Source organism: Hylobates moloch, unplaced genomic scaffold, assembly GCF_009828535.3.
Source record: "Hylobates moloch isolate HMO894 unplaced genomic scaffold, HMol_V3 SCAFFOLD_38, whole genome shotgun sequence".
Lineage (NCBI taxonomy): Eukaryota > Metazoa > Chordata > Mammalia > Primates > Hylobatidae > Hylobates > Hylobates moloch.
In genome coordinates this window covers 2,133,514-2,156,708 of record NW_026652313.1, presented here as the reverse complement: position 1 = coordinate 2,156,708, position 23,195 = coordinate 2,133,514, and the positions used below count along the sequence as shown (strand labels likewise).

Below are 23,195 nucleotides of genomic sequence, written 5' to 3'. Positions count from 1 at the left end.
TGCTCTGCCTGCAGAAGTTAGTGTACGTAGGCACAACACTTTAGCTGATGTAACTGATAAGCACTGAATATTCTTTCACTTATGCACATGGAAATATGTTCAATGATTAGAAAGACTGGAAGCAATCTAAATGCCCATGTATAGGAAAACACTAACACATCGGCTCTTTTCATTCTCATTACTTCCATCCTGGGCTGGATACTAAAAACGTACTATAAATAGCAACTTCTAACCTTATCTCCTTACCTTTAATCATTTCTCTCTCCCTTTGTTCTATGCTGCATAATCCTGGGTTAATCTACTAAATAAGATATTACTGATCCTATGATGAATTTGGACAAATGCCTATGTGATTTCTCATCTGGAGGATAAAATCCAAATTCCTTACACAGCATTCAGATCCCTCAAAAACTGACCTCTGCTCACCTTCCCCTCTAATCCGCTACTCATCAGAGACATGTATATTTTGTTCCAGTCAACCTAGTCTCTTCACTGACTACTGCACATATAATATCATCTCAGACTTTGTAACTTAACTTATGCTAAATGTGTCCCCATACCCGACATGCAAACACTCTCGCCACATTGATCCACATCATAAATCTTTACCATTACAATGACCTTTTCAAAAATCCAATTCATCCATGAAACCTTGCACAACAGGGTCATCACTGTCCATATTATCTCCATTGGGTGAACTGGAAAGAGACTCCCTCTGTGGGCTGCTCTGTGAGCACTTGGCTTGAAGAGCAGAAGCTGCCCAGTAAACTAGGAAAAGGAGCACCTTTCTCTGGACAGGCACAACCTTCGTGGGGCTCCTGGCTTTGTGGGTGTCCTGCTGCCCACAGGGGAACATTCTTACAGGGTATAATCGGCAGAAATGAACGTGGCAGCCTTGGGCCAACAATGATTTCATCCTTTTTTTTTTTTTTTTTTAACAAAAGTTTACTGAGTAACTACAGTGTTCCAGGGCCTGTGTGTGCATTATGAGAAAAGCACAGTGGAATGACAATGTCTGGCCTCCTTCCTTGCCTGGATTACTCACATGTACTTTCCAAGTCTCCACTCAGCTGTTACTCCTTTCATCTTTTTGTTTTTTAAATAAGTTTTATTTTGTATATTTGAGGTTTAGGACATGATGTTACAGGATAAACAAAGATACGCAAAGATACATGGAAGTGTGTAAGTACATATATATACAGTACAATGGTTACTATTAAAGACTTAATTTCAGTAATGTCAAGGATCTGGCTAAAATATTAGGACTAAGATATTTTCTAATTATTTTATGATATTTTTGCTCTACCCATTAGACTGTTAAACTTTGAGAGTAGAAACTAAATCTAGTATGTTTTTGTTATCCAGTGTTTTCTGTAATTGTCCAAGGAACACAAAATTGCGTTGACAGAACTATGACTGAAAACTCTATTACAGATATAAACATTGATCTAAAAAAGGTTTTAATTTTAATTTAGCCAATTAAGTAACTATTGATTAAATTTATGGTGTAAAAAGTTAATGCAAATTTTCGCATATTTCAAAAATGTAAGCCTATATATGTATATAAATGTTTTATAAAGTAAAAATTAAGGGGTCAGTAATAGTCAAAGAATAAGTATTATTACAAATGGAAAGTTTCAAAATCTGTACAGATAAAATAAGTGGTTGCTAGCAAGTTAATACAAAATGTATACATTATTTATTAAATTGTCAGGGTGCAGATGTATATTTTAAGCATAAAATATAATTGTTACATAGGCTAATTCAATTAGACTGTAATCCAAGAATGATATGGCTTATTTTGCTTCCAATCTGTTGGAGACTCTCTGAATAAAGCATTTCTTTTGAAGCAATACAAAGTTCTAACTGAAATTAATATTGCTGAGATGAAGTTCAAAATATTAATACAAAAGAAGGCAAAACAAGATAAGCCTGTAATACTGGGCAAACAAAAAATGCACACCTTGGGTCCAGTGAAGTATCTGCAATCTGCACATCCATCCCTTCAAATGTTAAAGGTTGGGAGAAAAACATCTTCTGTTACCGTATGTATAGATCAGTTGGTGTTACAAATCTTTAAGCTTCTAAATATTTAAATTAAAATTTGATAAATTTAGAAAGACAACTGTTTCCCCACCACACCCCACACACAGTGGTCCCCACCCAAAAAACAGGAAAGAAGAATGAACATAAGTTCCCGGGATTCAAAGAATCAATCCCGGGACAGAACAGGGGAAGTGGTGCTTCTATTTAAGGGCCTTCTCATGACTGTCCCTCCACCCACTGGTTCAAGGAAGAGCCCAGTTGTTCAGTTTCAAAGTTCTGCTTTTCTAAGTTGTTTAAAGGGACTCTCAGAGAGAAAGGGGGAGCAATGAAAAAAAGAAGTTACAGAAAAAAAAAGCCTTTCAATTTTTAAGCTTTACTTTTCTAACAAAGTAACACTGTTCATTACAGACTAATAGCATTTTCTCCCATAATTAGTATCTAGAAAATTCTAACAATACCTTTGATATTTAAAAACACTTACGATTGGGCTGTTAAACTGGTTAGAATATGCAAAATATGCCTTGACTTGAATTGGATTTTCACATTCCTTGTTTATGTCTTTTATTCTTCATAAAAATATGATGGTGTACTTTTAAGCTATAGGTTGTGCTAAGACAATTTAGTGGATAGCAAAGGACACAAACGGGAAGCAGTTTCTTGGTGTTCTGCAATGTAGACAACTAAACCAAAACCCTTATTCAGCCAGAGAAAAGCTTCCGTGTTATCACCTGCAGGGCGGTAATGACAACCTTGGTGATTGTGTGGCCCTAGCCTAGGCCCTTTTAGGTCTATTACTTTGTAAGGACAGGTTGTCAAAGAGCAGAAAAGCATCTAAAATCTATGTGTTGAAGTGTCCTGCCAAACAGTACATTTCTAAGATGTCAACTTCATAAGATAAGGATCCTATACAAAATCGGGTCTTTAAAATTCTCTGATGAAAGTTACTCTGAATGACAACATGATAATGAGAGAACTATGATCAGGAGTCAAGGAATTGGACTCTAAATCCCAGAGATACTTACATGTAGGGAAGAGAGTTTGACTAAATTGCATAATCTATCTGTGCCTCGGTTTCCTCCACTACAAGATATGGTAGCTAAATTCAATGACCTTCAAGTTTCTTGCCAGCTTTTACATTTAAAAATTCTACTTAATTATCAGATACAAGAGGGTCCAATACAGCTTCAGCAAAATTATCTTGAGAGCTTCAAAAATATAATAACTTAGTAAGTCTATAATGGGAATGAACTCTATTTTTTTTTTCTTTTAACTCTCCTTGTTGTTTCAGCAGATCAGTGAGTTTTGGGAAACACCGCCCTGTGGTACAACTGTGGTATAATTCTACATATATATATATATATAATGAAATTTTGAGAGTACATGAAGTTTACCCTGCTCTTTAAGACATCAAATATCCTAGAAAGGCATGTCTGGCTTATAAATAGAAGCAGTATGGTCCTAAAAATCTGAAGGAAACAGGTCCATGCTTAGAAAACTGATACCAAAAATGTTTAAATGAATATAGACACATGTTGTGTCATGGGCTGAATTAGAGTTCACTCAAAATTTCTATTCTACTAAAGTGCTACTCACAGTATCTCAGAATGCCTGTATTTGGAGACAGGGTCTTTAAAGAGATGAGTAAAATAAGGTAATTAGGGTGGACCCTAATCTAACATGATTGGTGTTCTTACAATAAGAGAAAATTTTAACACAGACATACTAGAGAGGGAAGACCATCTAAAGACACAGGAAGAAAACGAACATCTACAAGTAAAGGAGAGAGGTGTCAGAAGAAACCAAATCTGCTGACACCCTGATCTCAATTTCTAGCAACCAAAATTTTGAGAAAACAAGTTTCCATTGTTTAAGGCACCACTGTTTAAGTCTGTGATATTTTGTGAAGGCAGCCCTAGAATGCTAATACATGCCATCAACTTCTCCACTTATCTATTATAGGAGCAAACAAAAGATAATATTACACGATGTCCACTCAATCATTCAACAAGCATTTATTTAAAAACCTGTAAGGGCTCACACAGGTGCAGTGGCTCACACCTGTAATCCCAGCACTTCCCGAAGCCAAGGCGGGTGGATCACTTGAGGTTTAGAAGTTCGAGACCAGCCTGGCCAACATAGTGAAACCCCATCTCTACTAAAAATACAAAAAAATTAGCCGGGCATGTTGGCCATGCTTATAATCCCGGCTACTTGGGAGGCTGAGGGACAAGAATCACTTGAACCCAGGAGGCGGAGGTTGCAATGAGCCGAGATTGGGCCACGGCACTCCAGCCTGGGGGATAAAGTGAGACTCTGCCTCAAAAAATAAAATAAAATAAAATAAAAAAATAAAACAAATGAACAAAAGTAAAAACCTGTGAGGTGAGCACTATAAACAAAACAAGAGAAAATTCTTGCCTTTGTGAGAAGCCAAATATACTGCATCATAGAAGACAGTTTTCTCTTGCCAAAATAAAGCCAAAATGAGAATCTGCTATTACGAATCACACAAGTAACCAAACAAGTATCACACAAATCCTGGTCTATGTGGACCAGAAAAAAGTGAACTTAGTATGTAAGAATTACTGAAAAACAAACATATTTCTATTTTTATTAATGAAAAATAACTGGCAACCCAGGAGTTCAGACAAAATCATAGCCATAGGAACAAGCTCAAGACAGCAAGTTTGGCTGCAAAAGTTAAGTTTTCTTATTGACTTTTCCATTGTTCTTTTCAAAAATCAGTGTTTTACTGTTTTGTATTTTATTATGGCTACCTTAAATATTTTCTGCACTTGTTAACATCTTTCCCCTTTTTCAGAAAAAAGAAAAGCTGACTTCCTGTTTGGAATAGTACTATCTGAACTACTTATAATTTCACAATGAGTCGTTACTTACCTCTAAAAAACCATAGCTTGTCATTTTATTAGGATTTTTGTGGCCAGTGCAATTTTAAAAACACACTTAAAATGAATCTTCCTTGGACAAATACACACATATAAATGTTTACCTTGAGTAGCATAGCAACTGTTGCAAAACTATTAGGGCCCACAAAGATTTATGTTGCAACTTTCCTAGTCAACTGCATATAGTACACTTCGAACTGATAAGAAAGTTTTCAATTCATTCATACCTAACAAGGTTAGGAATGCAGATTTAGTTTTATTGTTGGAGTTAAAAACAATACAATATTATAAAATGATCAGGTATTTAAGAGAAGACAATAAATGTCCACCCTTGTGTAAAATCACTTCTTAAAGGTGTCTCCAATCTCATTTATGTAATGTCAAACTGATATATTGTACAGAGGTCTTACTTTTAAAGAGCCTAAGCAGCTGACAGGGCATGCAGACACAAATCCCTGCCAGGAACAACTCATGGGAGGTTCTGTAAAGACACAAGAATGTCCTGAAACAATTCATTTAAACACGCTTCTTTGCCTTTCCCTATGTTCTTATCCGAATTCATTCAAAAAGTTATCTGGGTCATGTTTTTAAATTATTTTTAAGCTGGCAATGAAAAGCAAATGCTTGCATTCCTACTCAAGAACAGATGTTTTAATATTGTGTGGGTAATGCAGATTATATATTTAAGTGAGAAATCCTAGGGAAGGTGGCCAATTACATTCATATCAAGGCTTAAAATTGAGGGGTTCTTATTAAAAGAGCATGACAATTGAATAAAACTTGACATTTCTATATAACCCATCACAGCAACAGTCCGGTATGAAAAGTGTATGAGCCAGCATTTAAAAGCAATACTTTTTAAGGCTCAAACCTGCAACTGGCCTTCAAAGGCCATGAGTTTCATGGTTTCAGAAAAACCCTGGAGAGCAGAAGTCTTCCTGAGAAGAATGGATATATGAAAAAAGAGATGGCTAATTTTGCCTAAAGTGTTGTCTTAAATAAAAATAATGTTTATGTACTAAGTAGACCTTCTTACCAACTTGATGGATGAAACAACTGCTATAGACTCACTTTTCCCGTCATCATGAAACTGGAGAACCATTACTATCTAACCAGATTTACAAACTAAAACACTGTTACTCTCAACACCTTCTCACCTAAAGCACTGGTGGTCTACAAGCTAAAGAAAAAATTTCACCCTAGTGCTAGCACTTTAGATTTGAAGGTCTCCACAGAAGTCAACTCCACCACAGAGCAGGCTCATTGTTGGCTGGTGAGTCACAGTCAATACACAGAGTTTCCCACTTCCTAGGTCAAACTGTGGGTTATAAGTAATAATCAATGTTGAAAACTAGAATTCCATGGGATGACTAAATAACATAGTACTAAGAATGCTTTCCACAATGACATCTGTGGGAAGCCAAAATTAAGGTTGTTTTTTTTTTTTTTTTTACTAAAATTTGAAAAACGATTCCTCTGAATAAACAATGTGACTGGCCTTAAAAGCTAAAATAATGTCTATCAGTGGCAAGTGTTTGACAACAAAGTATCGCAGGACTTTTTTTCCTAATCTTATATTGAATGCTTGTGGATTTGCTTTGTTATAATACTCAAGAAATGCCTAACAGTGATGAACTTCCAATGAAAGAGAACGTAAACTAAGAACTATTGGAAGAAAAACACACCTTCACTGCAAAACATGAAAGAATATATACCTCAAACCCAAAATCTCTGAAGACACTTTCTTACAGAAATTTATCCTACAGTACAATATTTATTCAATGTATCACTCAACCACCATTAAGGGAAATCGTGGAATGTTTTGTGGAAATCTAGCTCAGGAATAGTGGCTATATTGGTAGACATTGTCAGTTATATGTTCAATAAGTTAAACAGTTGGATAATACACTCAACTTCATTCTAGTTTTGTATGTGCCTTGAGTGGAAGGCCTTATTTTGAGTAAGAAACGAGGGTACAGAGTTATTTACTTTAAAATGTCTTGACAGTATAGAGTGTTAAGTAGCTGAAACTGAGAGGGCAACAGAAAAATCCCCCAGTGAACTGCTTTGAGGGGAAAAATGAGATAATTCAGTGGAAGCCATTAGAATGTATGCAAAGGTCAGCAATGACCCCCCACATGGCTGAATCCAATGGTCTGTTTTTTCAGTCTAACTGACCAATCAGTGTGTGAAAGTGGCTTTTCACACGCTGTGCTCTGCAGATTTTCTTCCTACCCGACAAGATGCTTCTCCTTAGCTCTGAGTGCTGGTTCTTCCTTACCACCTTCTTTTTACATGCTGGAGTGTCCCAAGGATCTCTGCTTGGACCTTTTCTAGTTTCTGTCTACATACTTCCCCTTGGTGATCTTCTATAGTTTCAAAGCATTACCTATCATTTATACGCTGACTACCAGAAAATTCTTTTCTTACCAACACATTATTACCATCTCAGTAAATGCCAGTTCCATAATTTGCAGTCGTACTTTGCTCCTCTCTTTTTCTGTGCTACACTCCATATCCCACATCAAGTTATCTTGGCTCAATCTTCATACTATGTCTAGAATCTGACCATTTCCCTGCTTCCATTGCTGCCACTTTACAATTCAGGCCAACATGTGAAACAGTCTTCTCACTGGTCTCCCTGTTTTTGCCTTTGCCATTGTTGTCTGAATTAAATAAGAGAAATTTACACATTCTACAACAAATGGTCCATAGAGTATTAGTAAAAATACCAATTACTTTTCTAGAAAAATATACCTGCTTTTAAATTTCAAACTTAAAAAATGGCCTTTATTTTAAACATTCTATAGATTATTCACAGTGGAACTCAATGGAAGGGCTTTGTACAGATTTCACAAGCCTTGGTTAATGCAGTATGCCTCCTGCAACCTGCCATTCATCCCTCCCAGGTACATTTTATCTGGTCAGAAGGCACTCACTAACCCTCCTACTGCTGACAATGCAAACAATACTCTCTTCTTCAGGGTAGCGGAGGCATACCTACCAGCCATAGAAAATGGGGCGTTTGTCAAAATTACATGGTGCACACCTCATTTATGTGTGTGTCTGTAGGAACAGATATTCAAAGGAGGGATGATTCCGCCTACCTAGGAAAACTGTTATAAGGATTAAGCAAAATAGCATATTTTAAAAATTTAATAAATAATTCAGCACTATACATATTTAGGGATTATCACACACATTTTTATTGTATATTTAATTATCTAAGTTGTACCAAGTTTAGCAAAGATAAATAATTATTTAAAAAAATATAGCTCATGATTGATATTGATCTGTGTTACATGGAGTGGCATGACCTCATTAGGCAGCACTCAATGACTTCTCCACCCAACATTCTTTCTAGACTGATGTGGCAAATCAGAGCTTGTCCAGCCCTACAAGGAAAATTCTGAAAAAAACTTTTTTCTCTTCTAAAACAGATTTATATTCAGTAGCTGTTCTGGAGGGAGAAATGGGCATTACACATCAGCAAATTAATCTTTATGGCCATGAATACCTCTGTGCTAAAGAACTTAAAAAATAAGCATAATAATATCCTTAGCTCACTTCTCCTATGTCAGTTTTCTGAATTCATATTCTTTGCCTATAAAATCTTTATATGAAATGAAACCAACAAAAAATCCTACACAAAGTGCAGGATTTCAACGCTGAGGCCCACTGTGTCACTGGTATCTTAATTACAGTGTACAGTATTATATTAAAAGAAACTTCTGTAAAGTAACTAGTTAGCATGCCGTTCCTATTTCAACAATGGAGAAAAATATAAATGATAATTATTTTATGAAGTGTTTGGGCATTTTTTTTTACATTTTTTAATCACTCTGTGACATCCTTATTCTGCCATAAAATCTTTAGCACTTATGCACAGATCTGAACACTTTCAAAAAATAAAAGCATAAACAGTTATATGTTCTTTGATCATGTTTTTACATGTCGGTCACCACACTAAAATGAGATTGTGTCTCATGGTCAGAATTCTGGGCAGGTCAAAATGATCACCGGGGGCAACAGAGAACACAGAATATTTTTGTGAAAAGTTGGTACGGTCACCTCAAACACACCTGAGAAGGCTTCTTCTATTGATACAAGCAAGATATGGCTCTGAAAACAGAGTTAGATAAAAAGTTAAATCATTCAGTAGACTGTATTATACTCCTGTCATGTGCTCACAATGAATGAAGATATGAATAATATAGCCATTGTGAGGTTCGTATCTCTTGATGGAAAAACCTGTGTCCTTTAGGTAATGACTATAACGGAAGTAAAAACCCAAGTGCTGTGAGAGCGATTAATTCTGCCTGGAGAATTAAGGAGGGGATACAATGAAGAGATCAAAGTTAATCTAGAGCTTAGAGAATTAGAAAGTAATTATTATATAGATTAGAAGGGAGAAGCACTTTAGATATTTACAAGGAAACTGAGTTGGAAAAAAATGGTGTTGGTTGAAGAAAAAGATGAAGACTGTGACAAAGCATTGCTATTGGGGGAGAGTAGATGGTGGAAGGTGAGGCTGCAGGAATGAATTGGGGTCTGATTGGGAAGGCTTTGTGTGTGCCATGCTATGGAATCTGGATTTAATCACAAAGCAGTGCAAGAGTCAAAAGAGATGTTAAAGAAAGTGGGATACATACAAGTTTAATGTTTCTGGCTTTCTACCTCTGTTTTAGGTGAGGAGGTACCTTGGGTTGGGAGAAGGCAGTGTGCAGATTCTGGTGGGAGCCATGAACAAGGCTTTGGCATCTGAACCTTTGCTCCTGATGTTGCCCTTTGTTAATAATAACTGCTTTTATTGCCTGGTCACATGGTTAATCACTACTCACTAATAAAAACTCAGCTTCTCCAGTAGGCTTCCACTAGTGAGACCTCTCTCTATATATACACGACTACCTCTAAGCTGGTCGACCTTTGTGATCCTGTATCATTCTGTTCATATGTCTAGCCCTACATCAAATTGAAATTATTGTACATGTCCCTCCTACTTGCCTCGAAGTTCTTTCACGGTGGGGCCAAATCTTAATGTCTTTTGGATATTTTGATCTTCAGTAGTATTCAGGATCTGACAGAATATTAATGAAGTGCTAAAAAGAGTACGCTTTATGACCTGATTGATTACCACCATTGAGGAAAACAAATGAAAAGAAGGGTGGCAAAGTACATGACCATGGTAGAACCAATAGGAATTGGTAGCTGGTGGGATGGGGAATCAGGGAGAGAAGAGATATGCTTAATTTTAAACGATTCTAGCTTGAGAGAATGCGTTAACAGTGATATAACTATCTAATATAGGCAGAATTGGTAAGAAAGAAGGAAAAGTTCAGGTTGGGTCAATTTATAATAAGTGGAGGTGTATTGACACGCATATATCCAGCAGACAACTGCAAACACTTTGTGGCATTAAATATAGAGGATTCACTTGGAATAGAGAATGATAATCATTAACATATACAAATGTCAAATGTTAAAGCCATGAGCTAAGGGCACACATGAAAAGAGAAGAGGATAGAAGATAGGAAAATGGGATTTCCCCATACTTAGACCAATGGCCAAGGCACTGGATCAACCAGCACTGGTGTCTCAAAATAGATCAATCTAAGGGTCAGGAAGAGAGCCTGGAGGTCTTAGTGATTTTTCCTCCCAAGGAGAAGAGAGTTTTGAGGAGTAGAGAGGGAGAATAACATCAAAGTGTTGCAAAGATCAACAAGAAAGAGGAGTAAAAGTAGGCCACTGTAGCTATTCCACAGGTGGTGTTCTGTGACCTTAGGAATAGAGAAGTTTCATCGAAGTAAGAAAGAAAGAAAGGGGGCCATTAAAGAAAAAGCAGTGAAATGGAGAAAGCAAGTAGAACTTTTTCATTAAGTTTGGCAGGGAGAAAAAAATAAGAAAGAATAATAGATTTATGAGAAGAAAGATTAGAAAAAAGCTTAATATAGTAAGTACAGAAATATGTGTATATTTGCAATTAGAAAAGAAGAAGGCCAATGAAAAAAAGAAATCAGAAGGCAGAGGAGAGTTAATGTCAATTGTAGATCAGGACAGGGCAAAAATATTTTTCTCATGAACTGTAAAGAAGAGTAAAATGTCAAAGTACTTCTGAAAGATAATTCAACAATATTTTCCACAAGCCTTAAAAATGTCCATTTTTTCAGATCCTGTAATTCCATGTTCAGTATTTTTATCTTAAGGAAACAATCAGAAGTATAATCCAAGGATAGTCATTGTAGCATTATTAATAGAGAAAATTAAAAATAAAATTTAAAACTTAAATGTTCATAATTGGAAGACTGTAAAATAAATGATTACACTTTATGTATGTACAGTGGTCCATTTTATTCTCAATAAGTTTTAGTGTACATGAGAACAATGTGGAAACTTTGATCCCTAACAGGTCAGGGATATGATTGCCACTGTGATATAAACTGTAAAGCAAACAGAATGATTCACATTCCGCATAGGCAGAGACTAAGGACACCCAGGCTAAGATCTTATTGTTCTGAATTTTTTTTTTGAGATGGAGTCTCACTCTGTCATTCAGGCTGGAGTGTGGATTACAGTGGCGCAATCTCGGCTCACTGCAACCTCTGCCTCCAGGGTTCAAGGGATTCTTCTGCCTCAGGCTCCCAAGTAGCTGTGATTACAGGTGTCCACCACCACACCTGGCTAATTTTTGCACTTTGTATTTTGTATTTTTTAAAGCTGGGGTTTCACCCTGTTGGCCAGGCTAGTCTCAAGCTCCTGACCTCAGGTGATCTGCCCGCCTTAGCCTCCCAAAGTGCTGGGATTACAGATGTGAGCCACTGTGCCCGGCCCTAAGTTTAATAAACTTCTAAAAGTAGATCCATCAGTTCTCAATCTGATATGCAAGGAATATACTGGGTGCACAACAGTCTGGAAAGGGAGCAGCCAGCATCAGGTAAAGGGGTGACTGAACAGCATTGTCAGTACAGGTGAGAGATGACCGACTCTTCAAAGCATAACATTCATGCAGTTACAAAAGGTAAAATTCTATCAACTAGGATCAACTTATGGGACTATTAAAATAATGCATATTTTTTTCCATGTAGAATCTAATGTCTACATTGGGCAGGGCTAGAATACTCAGGAGGTGCAAAGTCACAGTGAGATTTAATAAAGTTCTAGGTCAGTTGATCAGTATCTTCCCACAAAGTTCAAGGTCAATTGAAAAATATCTTCCTACATTCTTTTCTTTGCCTTGTTCTTTACCCTGCCCCTCTATTCTGTATCACTTTGCCCTACGTGTACAATGCTCTGAAATCATCTTTATTTCCCTAAAACCTTCATTGCTTCAGCTGATTTCAGACACGGTACTGTGAAACTAATCACCATTACTCTAATCAACATAATATGACCATTCATAACCACACTAATAGGCTCTTGATTATCTTGTCACCATTTATGTAATATATATTCACTTGCAATAAATACATACTGAGCAACTAATACGAGCCAGACACTCTTCTAGGTGCTGAGGATCAAGCAGTGAACAAAAGAAGTAAATATCTCTGCCTTTATGTAGTACATATTCTATTGGAGAAAAACAGACCATACACAACATAAATAATGCACATACAATGTTAGATGGTAAAGTGTATTACAGGAAAAAGGTAAAGCAGGAAGAAGACAAGAATGACAGGCATGACCTCTGTGAGAAGCTGACATGCAAGCAAAACCTTAAGGAGTTGAGGCTTGAAGTCATGGGGCTATGTGAGGAAGATTATCCCATGAATATGGAATAGAAGGGCAAATAATCTGTTTGGAAGTATGTTAGGTAAATTCAACCCAAGGAATGGCAAGGAGGGGACGCTGTGGCTGGACCGAAGGTTGGAGATAGTAGGACTACAAGGGGACACTGTAGGTCACAGTGAGGATTAGCAATTTACTCTGGGTGACTGGGGAGTGGAGCTGCCAGATAAAACAGAGGATGCCCAGTTACATTTGGATTTCAGATAAACAATAAATAATCTTTTAGTGTTAAGTATGGCCCCAAAATTATAAAATCATTCATTGTTTAGCTGAAATTCACATATAAAACTAGGCAATCCTGTGTTTTCATTTGTTCACTTTGGCAGCCGTAGTTGGGAGCTATTGGAGAGTTTCAAGGAAAGGAGTCATATCATCTGCCTTATGTTTAAAAGGATCATACTCACTGCTGTGCTGAAAATAGAGTGCAGGAAAGCAATGGTAGCAACAGGGAGGCCACTTAGAGGTAGTTTCAATAATCCAAATGGAAAGATTGAGAGGTGTGTGGGTATTCAAGAGAAGATTCTAGGTTAGATGGGCTAGATACATAAATTTGAGATCCAGAGGTTTATGGATGTTACTAAAAGTCATGAGATTGGACAAGATTGTCAAAGGAATGTTATTAGGAAGATGTGCCATGGTTATAAAGTGATCTCTATTAAAAAAGGGACTGAATCTAGAAACACTGTCATAATTCCAGTTCAAAGAGAGAGAAGGAGGAACCAGTGAAGAGGACTGAGGAGTAGCCAGAGAGACAGGTAGAAAACAGGGAGAGTGTGCTGATCTGGATACCAGTGTCAAAGTGTTCAGTGAAAAGAAGTGAAGAATCAGTTGTGTCAACCACTGATGATAGGTCTGATAAGAGGAGGACTGAGGATTTTCCACTGAATTTAGCAAGTACCAAGTGCGATTCTGACAAATGATGAGGCAAAAAACATGATGAGCATGAGTTAGAAGAGAATAAAAAGAGGGCAGTGAACGCAACATAACTGTCCTGGGCAGTTGCTGAGAAGGGAGGAGACAACAGGGGTGGTAGCTGGATGACGATGTGGGATCAGGAGAAGCACATATTTCTTTAAAGATGGGAGAAGTAATAGCCTTATTGACGTACTGAGGGTAATGAACCAATAGAATGGCCAATGGAAAAAAGAAGAAGGAGGAGGAGAGAGAGAGAAGAGTGCAGGAGGCACACCTGAGTGGTCAAGAGATGAACGAGACGGAGTAAGGAAGACAAACAGTGTTCGCCTAGGGTCACCAGGAGGAAAGTCAGTTGCTCAGGGCCAATGAGACATGCAGGTAAGTAGCATGAGGAAAGTGTTCAGAAGTCCTTTTCTGATTGCTTGTAATCTCCTTGTGACAGAGAAAAAAAATTACCATCTAAGTGTGAGGATGGGAGAAATAATGCCAGAGGCTTGAGGAGAGGGAAAATGTAAGGTAACAGTCTAGGAGAGGAGTAGAGAAGATACACAAAGAAGATGCCGAATGTCTGCCCAGCAGCACTACAGAACATATGACTCTAAAGCAGGTCTAGAGAATGACAACAGGATTTCATTCATGGACAACATTCATGGTGTGGGGGCATAATTCTGTGGTTGAGTATTTCCAGAGCGTTCTTAAATCAAGTGTGCTGGCCAATAATCTCGGACAAGGAGTCTCACTGATAAGAAGTCAAACTAAGCAAACGCTGCAGTGATAGGAGAAAAAAAAAAAAAAACACAGAACACATTGAGAGTAAAGAAAGACAAATACACAGGAAAGCTGAAGGAAGAATGCCTGGGTGTCCACAGAGAATCTCCAGAACCCCGAAAAGCTACCAAGATCAACAGCAACTTTTGTTACTAAGGCCCTTTAAGAACTTGGCTAAGAGACATTAAATTCATGAGTCTGTATTTTAGAAATTTTTGAAGACAAGTTGATACAAGTTTATAATAATTAAAAAGTTAAATTTCAGTATCAGAAACTTAGCAGGGCCAAAAATCCTTACTTGAACTGAGCAATTGGCTGTCTTCACAATGAATTCAATGATGCTTCTTATTCAATGTGGAAAACTGGTGAAATTCAAATCCAAATTTTAATCATCTTCTAACCAAAGAAAGGTATTTGGTTCAAAGTATTAGCTTCAAGGGACTTGAAACATTCAGTGTAAGCAGTAGAGTTTCTGAGAAATCAGTTTTAAAGAGGACTATTTAAGTCGGTTAATATGAATGCTCATGCAACAAATATAATGCCGTTTTTGAAACCATTTTTAATAAATGGTTACTTTAAACGAATTTATCTTTCTAAATGTCTTCCTTATTCAATGATGCAGAAGTATTTTCTGGCTTCTGATTATTTTGTGCAAAATATTATGAAAATAATTATATACAAGTACTAGGAAATCTATGGTTTTATATGCATTGATCAACTGTGGTTTCAGCTTGTGCTACTGCTATTCATAATTTAGGAAGTGGTTAGTTTGTTCTTGGGTTTTGAGTATAGAATTATATAATTGTTGACACAAGGGTAACCTCTTCCTTTGATATTTAGATCCTGGTATAATCCTGTATATACTGGGCAAAGCAGTCTCTAAGTGAACACTGGAAATACTTTCATTTTATTGAATCCACTGCTACAATCTGAAAACATTTATTTTCTGTGCTAGCCAGAATGAATGAAGTTGGTAAGATGTGAGGTTTTCCCTCTAATCAAATACAGAGTGCAGACAGAAAAACTTATGATTCTTAAACAGCTGCCTAGAAAAAATAAATTTTTCTGGTTTGACAAAATAGTAATACAGAAAATAAAGAGTGAGGCCTTTAATTCTTCACTTGAAAACTGCCTCTGAGATGGCACATGATGTACACATTTGTTTATGAAAATACATAAAATTTTACTTAAGATGAGAGACTCAGCTAAACAAAAATAACTGTGTGTACGGGGGCATTCAAAGACTGGGTGTGACTACAAAATATTTTATAAATACCAGCCAGAAGTCTATGAACTTTTCTCAAGATCTGCACGTGTGCACACACATGCAAACGCACACCAGCTAGCACTCATCATCTAGCTGCTTTTATTGAAAATCAGGTCACTTGAGAAGTGGCTGACAAAATCGAGAAACTAAAGAAGCTGAGGATATATAATCTGAAGAAGTAAAGACTTTATGAGACATCACTAAAAATTAGAAAGAACACTGGCCAGGCGCAGTGACTCACACCTGTAATCCCAGCACTTCGGGAGGCCGAGGCAGGCGGACCACGAGGTCAGGAGATCGAGACCATCCTGGCTAACATGGTGAAACCCCGTCTCTAATAAAAATACAAAAAAGTTAGCCAGGCATGGTGGCAGGTGCCTGTAGTTCCAGATACTCGGGAGGCTGAGGCAGGAGAACAGCGTGAACCCGGGAGGTGGAGCTTGCAGTGAGCCGAGATCGCGCCACCGTATTCCAGCCTGGATGACAGAGCGAGACTCCGTCTCAAAAAAAAAAGAAAGAATACTTTGAGGAAATATGGTATCATGTAGTATCATGGCAAGAACATGGAATTTTAAATCAGAAGACCTGGGCATAGGCCCTGGATTCACCATTTATCATTTTATGAGTGTGATCACTGGCCAATTATTTATTTTCTCTGTATTTTAGTGTATATATATCTGTAAGACAGATAATAACACATAAGCTATGTAATTTAATGGGTTGTTTTGCAGCTCAAATAAAATAATGCACATAATTGTATCTTAAAACATAATAATCAAGCATGTATTATTAGCAATGGTGAAGGTCACAAAATTATTGCAAGTAACTTCAAAGGAAAGATAAGGACCTGTGAGAGGAAGTTGAAAGAAGAAAGATTTTTGTTTAATACAGGAAAGAACTTTCTAAAAACAATATTAGATACAAATGGAATGGACTAGCTAAGAGACAATGAATTCTTATATTTTATGCCATAGTCACAAAGTCTTTTTGTTTAGGAGGAAAGGAGATGGTGAATCAGATGGAAGATAAGCAAAAACAACTGAAAGGTTTCTTCAAATGTTGAAACTTTATGAATTTGGATAGAATAAACATATTTAAATATTAACAATACAAGACAATCTTCCCCCTAAATTGGTCATCAGCAAACAATGTATATCTATTGCAAATTCTATCCATCCCAATTTTTCTCAACAAAAATATTAACCTCAAGATGTGAACTCCAAGACTTATACCAATTATTTATTGAGATTTTTTTCATCATAATTATTCACTAAACATGTTTGTGCATGTGAAATATTCTGTAACATGAAAGGCACGACACAAATTAGGTATAGCTATTGTGATGCCATACTGAGAAAGGCACAAGCCAATAAATTAAGTTCCTCTGGCACAGGGTAGGAACTTGGATGTTTTTTATTACTCCATGTGATCTGAATCTTTTTTCCTGCCTGGCTTTTGCATTTTACATCCTACATTGGCATCAATTTCACATCTCGAAGGTGCCAATGATTCCTCAGGCAAACCACCAGGGATTTTTCCTAGGATCAACATTCATATGGAGCTTAGGGCTGCGGCTCTCTGGCTTTGGGCTTCAGGAATTTGGTTTACCACAATACAATGCAAAGCCTGGCATTTTCCCAGCCAGTACTACTTAATGACCTTGTGCTGCTTGCTGTCACAGGAACATTTGTCTCTGCCACCAGAACACCAATGAAAGATGTATGTATCATCCATTCATTCATTTAAAATTTTAAGAGTGCTTACTATGTCCTAGGTACCCCGCTACAAAGTGAAAATACAAAGGTTAAGACAGGCTCTGATGTCAAGACATTTGGATGAATTGCCATCATTCCTGTAAATGAGTACACTTATTATTGTTGATATTCAGCTTATCGTGTATTTATTACTAACCTGGAAACTCAGAAATGATTATGTTGAGTCTGACATGCTTTAAAATATCCAAGCTCAGAGAACCTCAAAAATAAATTTTCTTTTAATCAAGCATAGAGTAACAACAGCTTTAGGAAAGTAAAAAAAAAAAAAAAAAAACCAAGGAAATAATGTAAAGAATATACTAAAATGACCTAATAAAGAAGAATTATTTAAAATAAAGCTTGAATTCCAAAGAACTGATTCACACATTAACTGGGGGGAAATCTGCTAAATACAAAGCAGTGCAAACACAGATTTTACACATTTAAATTTTAAAACAAAATTATATGTATTTATTTTGTTTCCTACATATTAACTACTTAGCTTTAATTATTTAGCATCCCACGTACCACACTGAAATTGCCCTAACAGTAATAAAATACATTAGTTGTGGTAACCTTACAAAGAAGCATTACAAAGACAAGTCTTAAAACATATTAAAAACATGTCTTCACTGAGTAATACATATGAGTGTGGTAACAGCAATGTTAACACCTTGCCTAGGATTGGCCTGAAAGCCTAATCTCCATTTGGCCATGAACTTTCAAATATATTTCGGGAAAGCCTGGAAACTTTGATATACCTAATGAAATCCTCCCGTTTATTATTCAGAGTCAACAGGGATATTTAAAAAGCAATTTCACCATGGTTAACATCTGTAAAAAATTTCTCTCAATCCCAAGGTCCAAGGAAAAGGCCTAGGACCTTTGTCTGCTTAAAACAAATATGACCAGTAAACTGAAATTCTAATGTTCTAAATTCAAAAGTAGCACACTGAAGCTGGGTGGGTGAGTGGTTAGGAAAGTGATTAAATAAATACTAATATCTATATAACATACAACTTGCATAAAAGTGTAAAAAATACAGGTTTCATTAGAGGTACAATCCAAATATATGAAGGAAAAGACAACTGTCAATATAATTTATTCATAATATGAATTAAACAAGCAGTGTATTGGTGGGACACTTGAGCCAATTTGGAATTGAGTTAGAACATAAACGTCACATTCCATAAAAAATCACAGAGCACATTTTTAAAAACAAAAACAAACATGTCAAGATCAGAAAACAGAAAAGCAGGGAAACAGGTGTGCACACATGAGCAGAGAAATATTCTGAAACTCCAGCATCTCACAAGCAAAATGTTTCAATTGAATGACAAGTTATTTCTACCAAAAATACATTATCTTCAGGCAGAAATGCCATTCATACACAAAGCAAATACCACTAAAGGCCAATTCCATGTAGTGTGCATAGTTCAGGAAGTCTACAGACCTATCTAAACAATGAATAACTGTGGTTTCCAAAACCTTTAATCTGCATTTCCAATTATAATGCAGAGAACAAATTTCACACACCTGCATTTTATAAGCACTACAATGAGACAGCCATCCATAAGTCATCACTCTTGCCTCTTCTTTTGTTTCCCTGAAAACTTAAAGATTTCCCGAGGGTATGAAGGAAACCCTCACCTTCACCTCCGCGTATTGCCACTGGCACCAAACAGTTACAGGGGACAGATGGACTTTGGAGTGTTGAATCAGAAACTACTAATTGAACCTGAAATTCCTGTACTAGAAGATTGATGAGTTCTTCAAATAAAGGGGAAGCAAACTCAACCACAGGGCATAATTTCAACAAGCTGTCTATTTTAATATCATAGAATACAAGTAGACATTCAATAAATAGTTCCTATCTTCATTAAACGGTAAAATTCTGAAAAGCTATCATCAAGCACAAATTCTTAAAAGGAGTCAGATGTTGATGGAAGACTTTAAAATCCAGATTTTCTAAAATCCATTTTAGATGTAGCAGGTTATAATGGAAACTATTTTTAATATCAATTTTGGGGACTATAAGAATTAATCTTTACATATTTCAGCGTTATTATACAATTTTTTCCCAGAAAGGGACGTAAAATGACCAAAGAGCATACTCTTTCATGTACAAATGATACATCTTTTACAATCTAAGACTTTTCAAACTCATGTTGTGACATGTTTAGTGGAGTTGTGAAATCAATTTAGTGCATTGTGACCAGCATTCTTGAGAAAAAAAAAAACAATTTCATATAGTAAGGTTAAGTACTATTTTATAATACATATGAATTATGTGCATATATATATATAAAACACTTTAAAATGTTATATATGTGTGTATACATGATCACACTTTAAAATTTGTCCTTATAGTGGGGTCTTGGGCAAAAAAATTTTTTAAATATCAATCAGGGGGGCAGTGGCCTGGAATCAGAACATGTCAATAAACCTGACCTTAAAATAAAGGTAACATATACTTGTTGACTACTACATGCTAGACATTGAGCTAAGCATTTCATAGTAATCCTCATAACAATATATGGCAGAAATTTTTGTTATTAACATTTTTGGAGTAAAAAAAAAAATTGCCCAGGTTTATATAGGTAGATTCCTGGTAGGATGGGAATTCAAGCCAAATGTGAAGCACTCAAGGTTAAAAGAACACAACACGCTTGCAGTGAGATTCAGTAAAGGATCTTGGTTAAGGTCAGTAACTGAGGAGCTACTAATACCTTAGTAGCATCCAAGGTCTTAGAAGAGTAAATACTACTGTTAACATGGATGATATAATTTGTATCATAAAACATTGTCCTATTCAAGCACCTTTGACTGTGCACTATGTGTGGATTATGGCAGCTTGTAAGGAAAATAAACCTGAGATAACTTTAAACTGTGTTTCTTCAGCTTGATCTTTTCACAGCCCTGGGGTTGCTGACACATTGGGAAAGCCGAAGCAGCTTAGCTGCTTACAGCTTACACATTCAACCATCTTTCTCCTTAAATCAGGACATGCTCTATATTGGAAGAGCATGGTATATATTAGAAAATAGAATGTGTGATTTTAACTAAGGAGTGTTTTAACTTACAGAAGAATTTAAAAACAAAAAAGTTTGCCTCTTTCCTAATGAAGCATTAGAGTAGGGAAATCTAGACAAAATTTTGAAATATTAGCTTTCAAAGTAACACAAACCAAGAAGTAGCTTAAGATCGGGAAGCATTTAAGAAGAGAAGGAAAAATAAGAAGGAAAGAGAAGAAGGAAGAAAAAAAAGAAGGGAGGGAGGAAGGAAAACAGGAAGAAAAGGAAACTGCTTTTCCTTTACTTTGGTGAGTAATACTTTTTACAAGACCTTTTGCTTTTTATTAATAAGATAAAAATATCCATTTATATATCTTCATCTGGAATTCTATTAAAGGGTATCATTCTAGTAGAACACTCACTCCTTCAAACTCAAAGTAGCCTGCAACTACACAGAAAAATAGCTTGAAAACTAGTGAAGCTAATTATAGAAAAAAATCATGGAAGAGAACAAAAATATATTCAATGTCAACATTTTGTCAAGCATATTATTAGCTACTTGGATACATATATACCAAGACACGTTACCAATCACCTCTCTATTGACCACATGCATTTAATTTATGATTTTCCAATGACATATCATGCAGTATCAAGATGGAAACCGAACAAAGGACAAAGGACAGCAGCTATTGCCATCGCTAACCTGGTTTAACCACTTCTCCTATGCATGTGAAGCATACTGACTGTTGACACTGACAACTCACTGAATACTACTGCTTACTGGCATCGTTTCTGTTTCCACCAGTTAAATCTTACACTTACCAAGAGACACTTGTATTTGTTCCCAAAAGTATTTATATCTGTAGCACCTGTTGTTTTAATTACTAAGTTATTCAAATATTATGTAACCCAATTAAATATGAGTTATTGCTTCTTTGAAAATTTAGATGAATGCCTTGGAAGGACTCCATATAAAATGAGTTACTATAAAAAACTGCTGTTAAGTCAAGTATGAGAGAGATAACTGAAATACAAGAAGGAAAACTCATAAAATCATGGAGGATTTCTGCACTTAGATTGCTTTAAAAGGTATCTTTAAGTTTTCAACTTAACTCAAAGAAAACCAAACTGAAAGTCATAATTGAGGCATTGTGGCTATAATTTTTGGAAGAAATACAACAAAACTCCAGTTGGCAAATCCCTGCTTAAAAAAAAATGTACAGGCCCTAAATGATGAGTGGTAAAATTAAAATTAAATGTTTACCAATATGTATATAATTTTTATGATTCTCCACCCGAACTATTCAAGGTAACTAATGGTCCAGCTACAAACCCCAGATACGTTCATGAGCAGGCTTCCAATGAATTCTAAAATTAAGAAATACTTTGAAAATATCATGTATTAATGTGGATTGCTTTGAAAACAGTTTAACTTTTACATATTATATAGTTAAATTTAATACATAAAACTACCATATAAGATACCTGTTGGAACCAAATTACATAAATTTTGCATGGGAGAGATTTAGCTGCACTACAGTCATCAATCTTTTCTAGAAAAATGAAGGGCTTTTAAAGCAATCAGTTCTGAATCTTGACATCAGTTTAAAGCTATAGATTATATCTTGAGCTCTTAGCATCCTAAAACTTCATTAATCTCTGTCGTGGAGGCAGCAAAGCCTCATTCATAGATTTATTTATAGTGACTATTTATGTTTCACACGTTTATTCTGAATCCCACATCAAGAGGAGTGATTTGTGGTATTATTTTTGACTTTGTAATCCTTAATCTATGATAGATGTTGTGCTCTAAGCTGCGATGATGGTTCTGCACCACACTGCAGTTTTAGATGAAGATTATGAGATCACCTACTTCAGAAAAAACGTTTTCCTCCTGACCTAAGTTAATATTCTAAAGCCATTTAGTGATACAAAATTATACCCTCCTTTTTGTTATTCTTGATTGAACCATTTTTAAAACTATGTACTAATCAAACACTTTTTAACTTATAAATGAAATCTTTTTATATAATACTTTTATTTAGCACCCCCTATAGTGTTTTATATTTTTATTTATTCATAATTTCCTATTGAGTTTGGTGAATTGTATCAAGTATCAATATCTGTTTCCAGGTTGTGATATACTATTATATATTCATGCAAGATGTTATCATTGGGGAAAATTAGGTGGACAGTACACAGACCCCTCTGTATTTTTTTTTTTTTTTTTTTTACAAAAGGTGTCAATTTACAATTATCTCAAAATAAAACTTAAGTAAGTTCTTTTCGAGCAATATTGGTTGGGAGACATTGTGCTGTAGTTGAAATTACGGATTTCACTATAATTTTTCCCATTTGCTCTGAACCTCAGCCAAGCTGTATTCCCTGAGTGTACTTCCTCTTAGGCAAAATGGTGATGATTTAGCATAGAGTTACTGAAAAGACTAAATGAGATAACTTACAGCAGGAACCCAATATAATAGTAAGTGTTCAAGAAATGGTGCATACTATCATTATTACTATGGATAGGCTGTGGGTTTTTTTAATCAACTTAATATAAACTTATAGAAAATTACATATAACTCTAAGTCAAATGAATGCTTACTTTAAGCGAAGTCACAATTTGCTACCACCTTGCAAGATAAAGAAGAAAGTATTAAAAGAAAAATGCCGGGCGTGGTGGCTCACGTCTGTAATCCCAGCACTTTGGGAGGCCGAGGAGGGCAGATCACGAGGTCAG

The 23,195-nt window shown here is 36.0% G+C and overlaps 1 protein-coding gene across 4 annotated transcripts in view; it reads right to left on the bottom strand.

Moving 5' to 3' along the window:
- Window positions 1-23,195, bottom strand: part of LOC116463488 (platelet-derived growth factor C) — a 269,385-nt gene that overhangs the window by 13,304 nt on the left and 232,886 nt on the right. The window lies entirely within an intron of this gene.